The following is a 13,508-nucleotide window of genomic DNA, read 5'->3' as shown; positions in this document are numbered from 1 at the left end:
TATACTGTAAACAGAACGCCATCTGCTCAGGCTCATCCCAGCGCACGCTCACAGTCTGCTGGGCCTTAATCTACAAGGGCTGCCATTGGATGTCCCCCAGCGTGGGCGTGTGTGTGTATATATTTTATATAAAAACCGAGGCTACACTGGCGTTTTAATCCAGGTCTTCCAGTGGAAAGGCTTTTAGGAGGAGCCTTGAAACAAGGGGTCAATGTTCGGGCGATGCAGAACAGAACCACTTCATGAATGTCAGGGTTATTTCAGATTCATTTCCAGCACCAGCCAATGTATCAGCCATTACATAGGATAGTGGTTTAGATTCCTTATGTTCAGCCATGTCAATAATAATAATACATTTTATTTGAGGGCGCCTTTCATAGCACTCGTCACCTTACAGGGCAGTGTTTAAAAAACAAAATCAACAATCATAACAAACGCAAGAACAAGATACATTGAAACAATTTACACAAGTGGGGTGAAATGGGTGGGAGACAATGAATTTGATTGAATATGTCAGTTTAAAAAGACGTGTTTTTGGACGGGACTTAAAAGTGGAGAGTGTCAGAGTTACGGATGTCAGGTGGGAGGGTGTTCCAGAGGTGGGGGGCAGATCGGCTGCGTGCCCTGGTCCCCATGGTGACCAGGCGGGCGGGTGGTACACTAGTGAGTCGAATGGAAGAGGAGGACCGCAGAGTGCGGGTGGGTGTGTTGGTGTGCAGGAGTTCACAAATGTATGAAGGGGCGAGGTTGTGGAGGGCCTTGAAGGTGAGGAGCAGAATCTTGAAATGGATGCGGGTTTTGACCGGGAGCCAGTGAAGCTGCTGAAGGACATGAGTGATGCGATTAAAGTGATGCGATTAATGGAGGGGGGTTCTGGTGATGATGCGAGCGGCAGAGTTCTGGACCAGTTGAAGCTTACGGATGGACTTGAGGGGGATACCAAAGAGGAGGGAGTTACAGTAATCAATGCGGGAAGTGACCAGGGTGTGAACAAGGATGGCTGTGCTATGGGGTGTGAGGGATGGGCGGAGGCGGTTGATATTGCGTAGATGGTAGTAGGCAGACCTGGTGATGTTATTGATGTGTGCTTGAAATGATAGTGTGCTGTCGAGGATGACACCCAGACTCTTAACCTGAGGGGAGGGGGAAACTGAGGTGTTATCGATAGTGATGGAAAAGCTGTCAGGTTTTGTCTGGGTTGATTTGGTGCCGACGAGGAGAACTTCTGTTTTATTGCTGTTGAGTTTGAGAAAGTTGCAGGTGAACCAGGTTTTTATTTCAGAGATGCAATCAGTAAGGGAAGAGGGCGGGAGAGTGGACGAGGGCTTTAGTAGAGAGGTAGAGCTGGGTGTCATCAGCATAACAGTGGAAATGAATGTCAAATTTGCGGAAGATATTGCCGAGGGGAAGGATGTAAATGATGAAGAGCAGGGGCCCCAGGACAGAACCCTGAGGAACACCTGAGGTGACGGGGGAGGGGATGGATTTAAAAGACTTTAGTTGGACAAATTGAGTATGGCCAGAAAGATAAGATGTGGACCAGTCAAATGGAGTGTCGGTGATGCCAATGGAGGATAGTCTGTTGAGGAGCGTGGTGTGACAGATGGTATCAAAGGCTGCACTCAGGTCCAGGAGGACGAGGATGGTGAGTAGTCCAGAATCAGCTGCCATAAGGAGGTCGTTGGTGATTTTGATGAGTTCTGTTTCAGTGCTATGGAGTAGGCGGAATCCGGACTGGAACTGTTCGTAAAGGTAATTGTCAGATAGGTGAAAATGGAGTTGGGAGGCAACTGTCTTTTCCAGGATTTTGGAGATTGGATATAGGGCAGATTGGATATAGGACGGAAGTTGTTGAAGTTGGAGGGGTCTGCACCAGGTTTTTTCAGAATTTGGGTGATGGCAGCAGTTTTGAAGGATGTAGGGACAGTTCCAGTAGTAAGAGAGGAGTGGATGATTGCAGAAATTAGAGGAATTAGGGAGGGGAGGGAGGCCTTAACCAGATGTGTGGGTAGGGGGTCAAGTTGACAGGTGGATGGCTTGGATTTCCGAATGAGTTCAGTGATTTCTGAGAAATCAGGGAGCTGGAAGGAGGAGAATGAGTGTGTGGAAGGGTGAAAGTCGGCTGAGATATTGAGATGAGGGGTTGATCCAAGGTGCAGGTGAATATTTTTGATTTTATCGATGAAAAAGGACATCATGGAGTTGCAGAAGGAGGTTGTGTACAAGTGAGGGGGGAGAGAATCCTGGGGTTGGGTAATTTTCTTAAGTAGGGAAAACAGTGACTTCAGTTTCCTTGTCCAATAGGAGGGTTGAACAAGATGACACACTTTCCAAGCCGCTATCTTGGTGCTTTTTCCATCATTATAATAAGAATGACAACCGAATGGTTGCTTGGTTATTGCAGAATTTCTAGCGGCTTGAATTTATTTTTTGGAACTTCGCTATTGACAAGGCCCTCCTTGTCAATCTGCTCCAGGCTGATTGACAAGAAGGGCCTATCTTAATCACCACCCCATGAGCTGGGCAGCTAAAATCACCTGCCTCCTGAGATCAGGACCGCCATGTGTTGTTGTTAAATGCGCTGTAGTTGCGTGTAGAGATTGGTGGGGGTATGTGTGTGTCTTGTTACTTGAACCTGCCAATCAAGTTCTTGAGGGAAGAAGAGCTTGATGAATGCCTAAGGGTTTTGGTCGAGATCAAGTAGGACTTTCCAGTTGAACTGGAAAAAAAATTCCCTCTTTTTCTATGGCGATGAAAAGTGGTATTCCGAGAAAATTTTCTGAAATATGACAGAATATCCCTAGACAAATTAGATTCACAGTATATATAGACATAGGGCGAAAAAGTATGAGGACCGACCCTTTAGCATCTATATAGAGGATTTAAGTAGATTTTTTTGCATAAGACGTCGGAAAGCAAATTGAATGAGCAAAGTAGAGGAAAAATAATATTTTCTTTCATGTTTTTTTTTAAGGGTAATCCAGAGTTTGGCCGTTTGCCATGACATAGTATAAATAATTCCTCACTCCATCAAAGGAACGTTTGAAACACATTTGGTCGAATGGCTCGATTTCTACGTCCTGAGAAGGAGAAGCTTGATCACATTCAATAAGTACTCCAGGCAATGAGGGGCAGGCACTATTTAAATTATCCTTCAACACCCGGAGGTGGGAACTGAAAGAAAAGATATGGACTCGTCGCAATGAAGAAACGGAAGAGACAACAGTACTACTGGTTTTCAACTGATAACAAACCTTCAGCTATACTTTAATGCAAATAATAATTCTCAGTTGGACAGCTGGGGATTTATTATCACATTGTCATGCAAAGCATGTCTCTATAAATGTCCTCATTCTTCATGTTCACGTTAATAGGCCTACATGTTTTCCATAACTCCCACAGAAGGGGAGTAGCTTTGGAACACTGTGGGACAGATTCTTGGGATATCTGCTCCACAGGGACAGGTTGGTGGAGCGAGGAGCGAACATCACCATCACCACCAACGCCGACACACAAAACCGCTCCTTGAGAGCCGCAGTAATACAAAGAACACTGAAACGGCGGAACTCATCATGCGCAAGCATCAAATATTCATAGTTTATCACACACACACACACACACACACACACACACACACACACACACACACACACACACACACACACACACACACACACACACACACACACACACACACACACACACACACAGCCTTGGAATTCTGAAAGGGAGAGGTAATCAACATGATTATCCCAATTTAAAAAAAGCTGTTTATTACGAATGAAGTCCTTGTTGGATTTAAATAAAGCAAACTTGCATGTTCTTGGAAGGCCTGAATGCTTTACCTCGCCAGAATCCCAAATAGGGCAAATAATCTGCAAGTAAACAGCAAGGATAATTGCCTCTTTCTGATGACGGCTGAATGGAAAGCCTTGAAAATAATAAATAAACAAAACAGAGCCAAGAAAACAACGCATATAGATAAGTGAATAGAAACCACCACTATCCTGGGAAGTGGTCTGCGATGTTAAACCAACAACTGAATTGCACCCTTGTTCTCTTGCTGAGTGCTTTCTTGAGTCGACCTACTCAGAGGTTACCCACACGCTTATGTGTGTCAACAGAGGCTCACGGGCAGGCCGAGGGGGACTGGAGCTAGCTTGGGGAAGGGTTGGAGGCTGAGTTGGGGAGAAGGTATGCCTACTGCATAGGTGAACCCAAAATATCTGAAAACCCCCTGAGCTATTTTGGTGGTCCTGCTTTGGAAGGAGGCTGCTGAGCAGATGGGGGTTTTTACCGGGATTTAATGAAGACTAATGAAGAGCCGTCTCTCTCTGGTTGTGCACTCAGGGCTCTTTTAGGTCCTGATATTGCTTCAATCCTTTCCTTCCCTCTGGGTTGCCGCTGGGTTACTTTCATTTGGGTTGTGATGGATGCCGCATACGGTCATTCAAAAGGTCCTTGTCCAGGAGCAGAACTGAGTGGGAGCTTTCACTCTGTGAACTAAAAACAATCATTCAAAACAGTAAAAAAGGAAATGTAAAATAATGCGGCTTGGCATTCTGTAGATGATTTCATCAAAAACAAATTGAGGAAATACATGAATGTTAACATCACAGTTGACATTCACTGCACAAAGCAATTCAAGCCACCCCCCAAAAAAGTTGAGAATGAAAGGCTACGTTTATGCCCCGAGAACAAGAACAGCTTAGACTTGCATGCGTATACAAACCCACAAAGAAACATGTTTTATAACGCCAACATATTGATAAGGATGATGAACACGGTAGATGTGCGTGACACAAACGATTTGTCAGATGTCAAAATATGTTGTGTTGAAGGAAGATACTCAGCTAATCTCTAATCATGTGGTGCACTGTCGGATTCCAGAGTTGCACAACTCTATATAAAAAAAACGGAGTCACCCCCTGGCCTGACTGCCTTTTATGGCACGTGTGATAAGATGCGATAGCATTGTTGTTGAAAAAATTTGCATCATGCCTGTCTGACTGTGCTACTGCGTGATGACCATGCTAATTTCACATCAGCATAAAAGGCCCGACACGACCACATCTCATGCTAGAGGCTGTTCGGCTAGTATAGGTCATCATGCATGAAAAATTAATATTTGCAACGCCTTACATGAGACATAACAATGTGTCCCCATAAAGACGAATAGGTTTGTGATTAATAACTAAACAATGACCAAGAAAACATTACTACCAACATAATAATTACATTCCAATGCTCCTATGCAATGTCCAAGTCAGACACCGAGTAGTTAGTTGTGCTACAAATTAGTGGTGACATATACTGTAAAGGTAAATATTTAAATGATTTTCAAAGGGCATCAGTTATTCATTTTTTGGCAGGAAATAAAGGGCAAACCCTTCATCTGAACAGTAACACGATCTAAACACTTACCACGTACCTTAGTATCACCTAAACAAAACGGTACTACCAGCACCTATAAGCCTGCTGAGCCCACATCAAATCCTTTAGTCCAGAGATAACACTAACAACACAAACGGACTCTGGCTGAAGTAGGCACCACCTGCGCGGCACAGTAAGCACAACATGTTCTGTACCCAAGCTTGAAAAGGACATGGAACAAAAGCTGCCGTGTGCAGCCATTGGAAGAAGCACATCTCATGATCTCTCATCTCTCTCCGTTTCTAATGCCGAGCAGAGTTACACACAGAGATATACATGAGGACAGGACAACCTCCTTTGCACCTTGCCTCCACCTCCCCCCTACAACTCGTTTCGATACCAAACGAGGGCATGGGGAGTCATACTTAGGTGGCCCCTGGGTGGCTGATCCTTGAACCAACCCAATAATGATTGCGTTGGCCGGCTGGCCTTCCCTATACAGCACAAGTGTGTCCAGGCAGCCAGTCCCGTGGGTCCCATCATGGAAGCGATGGTGGCAGATACGATGCCATCCACCCCCCGGAACGACCCATGACAGATGCGACATTGCGTCGTATTGAGTCAACATGAAAGGCTGTGAAAAAGCATTCATTAAAGTGCTTCTTTGGCACGGATTCAAGGAGGACGGGTGTCAGAATTCAGCAGACGGCACTCAGTCTGCGCAGCTTCAAAAGGGGTCCGCTTGAAGAGAGGCTGAAGTGTCTCTGCAGGGAGACAGTGGCAACACTGTCTGCGTTGGACCTTCCATTGGGCTCCCTCAACAACTGAATACCTTGTGTGTGGATGATTACACCAAAGGTAATTCAGGTCCAAATGCATTCGTGATGTGGCTATGATAATCCAGCAGGTAGAACCGTTAGATAATAAATTCACTGATTAAGATGTATAGTTCATGCAGCCATGAGGGGTGTGTACACTGAGTGAGAACCACATGTCCGTGTAATGTCTGGTTTCATGTCAGGACATGATGTGTTCCTCACTATTGCCGGCTTGACGTTGCGTGTCAGTCTCCCACGATGAGTCATTGAGTCTCTCCTCTCCTCTCTGTATCACAGACCCCCGACATCCATTGTGATGTTTCCACTAATAACCATTGAATCAAGCATATATTAAAACGAAGACAAAGCAGCGCCGTATGGAACATCCCCCACCCTGCAAAGTCCCAATCTGTCAGTCAATGGCTGACTGACGGACGGACACACACACACACACACACACACACACACAGTTCAGTTCCTCACAAAGGCTCCATCTTATCTAACTACCGATCTGACACACAGATGCACATAATAACGGGCATATTAAAACTACTCTTTCTTACTGCTTCTAACGTAGCCACACACACACACACACACACACACACACACACACACACACACACACACACACACACACACACACACACACACACACACACACACACACACACACACACACACACACACACACACACACACACACCCCATTGGAGCCAGAAGGTATGATGTACCGTTATTTCTTTAGATATTATCTGTGTAAGAACTGAAGCATGGAGTAACTGGGACTCCACGGCCCTCAGCCAGCCAAGGGGAAGTTGGCAGGAGAAGGAGAAGTCATGGTGTTGCTCAGGCAAGACACACAAATACAGAACTTGTTGTGACATAAAACAAAGCACTACATAAGTCGCAAGGTTATTGAAGAACAGAAAGCGAAACAACATTCAATCAGTTTTAATTTGGTATATAGACCATGGCATTAAGGTTGCCAGGGTTAGGGGGTTACCTGTGCCATATATCTATATTCAATTCAGCAAGGCTGAGGATGAGAGAGTGTGGGACAACTGCCTTTGTGTCTCACCTTTGTGCGAGAGCAGCTGAATGTGAGCTGCACCTCAACAGCTTAGATATGGCACAGAGGAATCCTGAAGGCCGTCTCATTCATTATGAGGAGACTCTCTACACACAGCCCTGGACTTAAGAATAGACCTGGCCATATACAGAAATCTACTAATCTATTTGTTTGTGCGCGCGCGCGTGTGCGTGTGTGTGTGTGTTATAACTATTCTTAATAGGTTTGTAGGAATACCCCAATGTAGTTATGTTTTTAGCACTTCTAGGTTGACCACCTTGACCTCCATATTAAGCAGCTGCTGAAATTGCTAATTTATGTCCCCCTATTTGGAGGTTACTGAATAATGTGATGTCCTACTTATGAACCAACATGTGCAGCTGGGCCAGTTTTGCCCAACAAGCCACATCTAATGCAGTATTACCTGCAACTTCCTCATTCTGTACTTCTTTTACTTCCCATGCACTTAAACATTTTCAAGACCACGTGTGCCTATAATGACAGGTGTATAAAAACTATTTAGACAGAACAGACAAACACGACATGGGATGGGATCAAATAAAAGCGGTCGAGTCTGTTTACTGTGGCTGTGAACCAAAATCGTCATAGATAATAGGCACTAGTAAATCTGATTTCGCACTATGAAAACATAAAAACTGATTGTAAGGATAGGCCACGCGAGCGGACACGCGCGCGCGCACACACACACACACACACACACACACACACACACACACACACACACTCTCGCTGCAAGCACACACACACACACACACACACACACACACACACACACACACACACACACACACTCTCGCTGCAAGCACACACACACACACACACACACACACACACACACACACACACACACACACACACACACACACACACACACACACACACACACACACACACACACACACTCTCTCGCTGCAAGCACACACACACACACACACACACACACACACACACACACACACACGCGAGCGCGCTCTATCTCTCTCTCTGCTGCACTGCGAAAGTCTCCCAATTGCGTTTTACCACAACAAAGGTTAGGCTGCACATCACCAGTGCACAGGTGTAAAGGTGGACGATGTTTGAAGTTTCACTTACCAATCAAGTGGTCCACTGCTTTTCTGCCGCTGGGATGAAATTCGGGGATATCCAGGTTCACTGTCCGTAAACATACAGCGCTGACACTCTAAATGACTATCGTAAGCAGACGAGCCCGGATAGAACAGTAGCTGCCCCTGACAAGCAGTGAAAGCACTACAGTCGCATCACGTACATGCATCCCCACGATGTACTACACCGGTGTATTGTATGCTCTGCTGCCGACCTGAAAATTGTCCCATATTTCATACCCTCTCTTCCGGAAAGCTTGGACCGTATGCACCACTTGCCTAGTCTATCGGCTCATGAAGGCACTGCGAGGACACCCTGCGGCTGGATATAGCCTACGGATCCATCCGAGGCACTGGATTACGACCGTACTGTATGAAGAACGGTCGTACAATAACGTGGATTAAAAAAAAAAACATTTCTCACAAAAAAAAGGAGAATGCAACTTTCGCTATGTAAGGTCATCGCCACGGGTCTTAAAGTCCGTCAGGTTGCGGTTTTAAATTGTGACATTAATATAGCACAGTTTAAATCTGTTGCAGCAAATGTAACGAAGTAACTTGATTAATATACAACGTCAGACCACTTTCTAATAAGGTCGCATCGTGTGAGGGCTTGCCTTTCATTTTTGTTTCACCACCGACCCGATTAAGTCTTATTAAAGTCTATTGGCATCAAATCAGAGAGGAGGTAAATGGGGCGGCCTCTGCTGGCCATCTGGCGCCATTTGAAAGCGACTTCTCTATTCACATTTACTACAATTTTGCGTAAAACTGTTGTCCCTCTATTGGTTATGATTGAATTAATATTCATATAAATGTGTTTAAAAAAAGTAAACCATAATACCTCCACCTCGTCCACGGGCCATGGCTACCAGCTGATGGCAGCTCTTGACAAGGTCCCTTTTAGGAACAACTTAATTGCTTCATGGTGCACAACCAGGGTTCGAGTTATGATGATGAGGGGGAGAGAGAGAGATGACCGTACCGGCCTTGCGCTGAGTTGTTGAAAATAAGTCGTAAATAAGCCCCTTCAGGTCGAAGACACCTCCGTTTCGCGTCGGTGTGGAAAACAGCTTTATTTGTAATTACAATATTATGCTGCTGTATCTTCAGAGACCCCCACCGATATTTAAATATCCTGCTTTCATCCAAATATCCTGCTCAGCTCCCATGGCTCCCACCTAACTCGAACCCTGTGCACAACTAAACCCAAGGGGCAGGATGAGGTGGACGGGTCTCATCGAGAAGGAAGACTTTATACTTAACACACAATTTTAATGAAATAAAAAGGCGCCTCTTATTGAGTGCGATGGTGGCACTGGCACAAGTCCTCCCACAACGCTTTTTCTCCGGTCCGAGCTGAGGATGTCCTGACTGCATCTCAAAGTCAAGTGTCAAAGATGAACATTGACTCGGTTCAAATCTATGAGCCACACTTGAACAATCTTGTGGGGCCAGGACAGTGTTGAGGTGTGGGTGTTTGACTCTCACCTGGAGGGTTCTGGTTTCCTATATATCAGCAGGCGTCCTTGAGCAAGATTGCCAAACCATACCTGTACCGTAGTGACACATCTGAAGAAGAGTCCCCGTCGCCTTCACTTTGGATAAAAGGAACGGCTGAATGACTCCATATTGTTATGAAGGGTGATAATGGGTAGGACTGACGCCTCGCTATCCAGCCTTACCCTGTGGGTGCATCCTGTGCCGCTGTGCGTCTCTGTAGGTCTGAGCGGAAAACGACTCGGGCTGTAATGAGATCCTTTTCCTCTCTATTAGGGGCATCTGGTGAGGCCGTGTCGTAGTCTAGAGCCCTATAGACCCCATGTCCTCACGATGAGGGCCTTACCCTCTCCTGTGTAATCTGTGTTTACCTTTTCAGTGGGAGCGATTAGAACCGTGCGTTTAGCATTAAGCAAGGATGGTGTTTGAGTGCATGCGTCTATAGCCTACCTGTCGTCAGACGCCGCAGGTAGAAATGTGCAAGGCTCCCCGCTGTTTTGTTATAGTAGGCCTAGGCCAAGGAATAGGGATTTATTTGGAGTAATTCATGAACTGGACACAAGCCTCTCTCGCTCTCAAAAGTTTTCTTAAAATATTTCTGCATACTCCACTCAATCAAAAAATGTGACTTCCCCTTATATGCCATTTACCTGTCGTTTCAGGTGGATCATAGGTTGTATGATCTGCATTTCGACTGAGCTAATGGTGAAACACTTCCCTCTGCTGGTGAGAATGTGTCATACCATTGCAATTATACTCGTAGGAAAGCGCAGGTCATGTTAGACTTGCAACCACGGGCGTAGCCAGAACATTATCACTGTGGTGGTGGTGGGGGCTATTTTTTTTTTTATTCATAACGTCAAATTATAACACTTTGAATAAGAATAATAAGTCAAGGTTAGATCAAACTATATATATTTCAGCTTTCTTGAGACCGTTTCCGTTCAGTATTTCTTTTTTCTTTTCTCATACTCGGGCACAGTGGGGTGACCCCCATGTGGCTACGCCCCTGCTTGTGACTCAATTGTTTCGCTTCCATCTTAATGCTAAAATAACTCATACACCAGTCAACAGCAGTCTAGTTTCTATAGATACACATTTTAGGTTGAGATATAGCATTGTGTCAGATAGTCTTCAATGATTTCAATAGTCAACTTTAAGCAGTTTAAACAGTAAAATAAATAAAAACAAACACAGAACACCTCTGTATAAATAACAAGATAAATAATCTTTATTTTCATGTCTTTGTTGTTTATAAAATTATGTGTCCACATTTAATATTAACAAGGCAATACAGAGAACCCTTTTAATTCAATTTCAAGGTGGGATTCCGGCTCTAGAGACGGTGGATATTTTAGACAAAAGGACGAGGGACTGGGTGGTCAACATACACCAACCCAAGCCAAACTAACCTTTTAAAATAATATGGCGGGTAATTTTTGTTTTAATCGTTAACGGAGACAAGACCATGAGTACCATGCTTGAGGGAACGCGGCCCCTCGTTAAATGGCCGACCGACTATGAGGTCTCTAGAGCAGCCACATCAAGCCCTTCAATGCACACTCGTAAAACGCCATTAAACTGTAATCGTCCCGTTTCGCTCATCAGTGTAAACCAGACAATGCATTCACAAATTCTTAAACATTCTCCCACCAGGTCACGCTTCACTGGATCATCGATCAATAATAATCACCATCATCGTCGTCGTTGTCTTAACTCAAGCAGGATTCCTAAACAGGATACACATTTCCCTACAGTAAAAGACACTAAACCCCAGCAACTGTAAAAACCAAACAGGAACAACAAATAACCAACCTTTCTATTAAAAAAAAAAAAAAAAAACTACAACCTTATAACAAATCATGTGCTCAAAGATAAAAATGGTTTCTCACAACAGTTTTTTTTGTCATCATTGATTATCGGTAAATAGATTTTTAATTAACGCAAGTCAAAAAAATTAAATATATATATACTGTATAGGTTATTAATTACAGTAACAAGGTTCCATGCCATCAGCTTCTGTACAGAAATGGAGGTTCAGTAGTAAATAACAAGGCTATGCAGATCTATAGTGCTTGGCGGAAGCCGAAGGGGCCCCGCATGTTGAAGGGCCACAGGGGACCCAGGGGACGGAAAGCAGCCGACTAGAGGGTCCAGGGACCCCCATGCCACGCTGGTCCAGACAGAGGTGGTAACATCTTAAAAAAAACGTAGCAACAAACCAATGAAAACCAACAACCTCTGACCGCCTTTTTTTGTCTTTTTCATTATTATTTTTTTTACAGCTTTTTGTGCAGGTTTTTCTTTTTTAAACAGTTATTGATATTGTAACATTAAAGTCAACACCGGGTTCAAGTCAAACAGCTTGGAAGTTGTTGCTGCCTTGTTTGGAAATCAGATATGACGTTTGACGTGGAGCTCGGCCTGCCACGAACCAGGCACGGTGGCCCGGGGACGCTATCGAGGAACTTAAAGAGTGGTGTTCTCCCCGTTGCAAGCCACTAAAATCAGCCTAGCCCAGCGCACGAGAGCACCAGGGACCCACAGAAACATAGAAAACACAATAATAATTAAGAACTTAAGATACAATCCGAAACCCCCTGGGCTCATTCAGTCATATACATTATTAGGCGTCATAAAAAACGGAAGCCAAGTGAGCCGGCGTTACTAAAGCATCTCAAGCTAACGCGCTGAAGGTAGCGGCGCTAAGCCACACAAGCAGGGCAACAGGAGAGGTGACCCCCACGGTACATGAAGATCATCAGCTGGGACCTTTAAGATCTAAATCACGTCTGAAGTCAGGTGGAAAAATGAAGGAAGGGTGGAATGATTGAAAGTAATGTTAGGGGCTGGCTAGAAACATTCATTCATCTTTAACCACATAGGTCATGTGGATGTGCGGTGGGCTGTATAAGGCATTGAAGTTGTTGCCATGGGGTCAGGTTCCTTCTTTTTAAGATAAGCGAGCAAGTAATTAATACACAAGTGCAGACAAGTCTACCGAGCGACTAACTAGCCAAGCCCTGCCTCAATTCCTGCCAACGGTTCAATGTTGTGCCATTGACCGTCCAAGAGCTAAAGCCTAATTTCACCAAGACCTCAAGCGAAGATATGGGGGCTGGGGGGGTGAGTGAGTGAGGGAGTGAGTGAGGGAGTGAGTGACTGAGTGACTGAGTGACTGAGTGACTGAGTGAGTGTGTGTGTGTGGGTGGGAGAGTAAGCGAGTGTCTGTGCGTTAAATTTTTACACCCAAATCCGGCCCCAAGGTCGTGACAGTGAAGGAGTGAGGGAACCGCAAGAGAGGGCAAGTGATGACGTGAAGAAGCACCGCCGTGGTACAGCTGGACAGGAGGAAGCCTGTAGTGTAGTTTGACGAGGCCTTGCCCATGCAAAGCCAAGGCTCTTGTTGTGAACGCATAACGCCTTGCGTTTTGGCTTGCCTTAACCAAAAGGGGGCTGCAATGGAAACGTGCGTACCCCGCTTGTGTGAATCCCAGGTCCTCATCCGTGTGTCCTCTGGGGGCCCTGAGCTGACGGCAGGGAGCCCCTTCAACCGACTCAACTCGAGCCCCCCCCCCACCCCCCAAATTAACCTAAAGGTCTGAAGCCCGGCTTTTGCACCCA

At 45.2% G+C, this 13,508-nt stretch overlaps 1 protein-coding gene across 2 annotated transcripts in view; it reads right to left on the bottom strand.

The window, feature by feature from the left end:
* The window catches only part of camkk1a (calcium/calmodulin-dependent protein kinase kinase 1, alpha a), a 52,393-nt gene extending 43,391 nt beyond the window's left edge, over positions 1–9,002 (bottom strand). Inside the window, exon 1 of one of the 2 annotated variants that reach the window (XM_060057343.1) lies at positions 8,374–9,002. The gene's annotated coding sequence lies outside the window, so the exon portion shown is untranslated. The remainder of the gene's footprint in view (positions 1–8,373) is intronic. The other variant, XM_060057345.1, reaches the window with a different exon arrangement.
* Positions 9,003–13,508: the final 4,506 nt, after the last annotated feature.

This window comes from Gadus macrocephalus, chromosome 7, assembly GCF_031168955.1.
Source record: "Gadus macrocephalus chromosome 7, ASM3116895v1".
NCBI classification, from domain to species: domain Eukaryota; kingdom Metazoa; phylum Chordata; class Actinopteri; order Gadiformes; family Gadidae; genus Gadus; species Gadus macrocephalus.
This window is presented reverse-complemented; position numbering and strand designations above follow the sequence as displayed.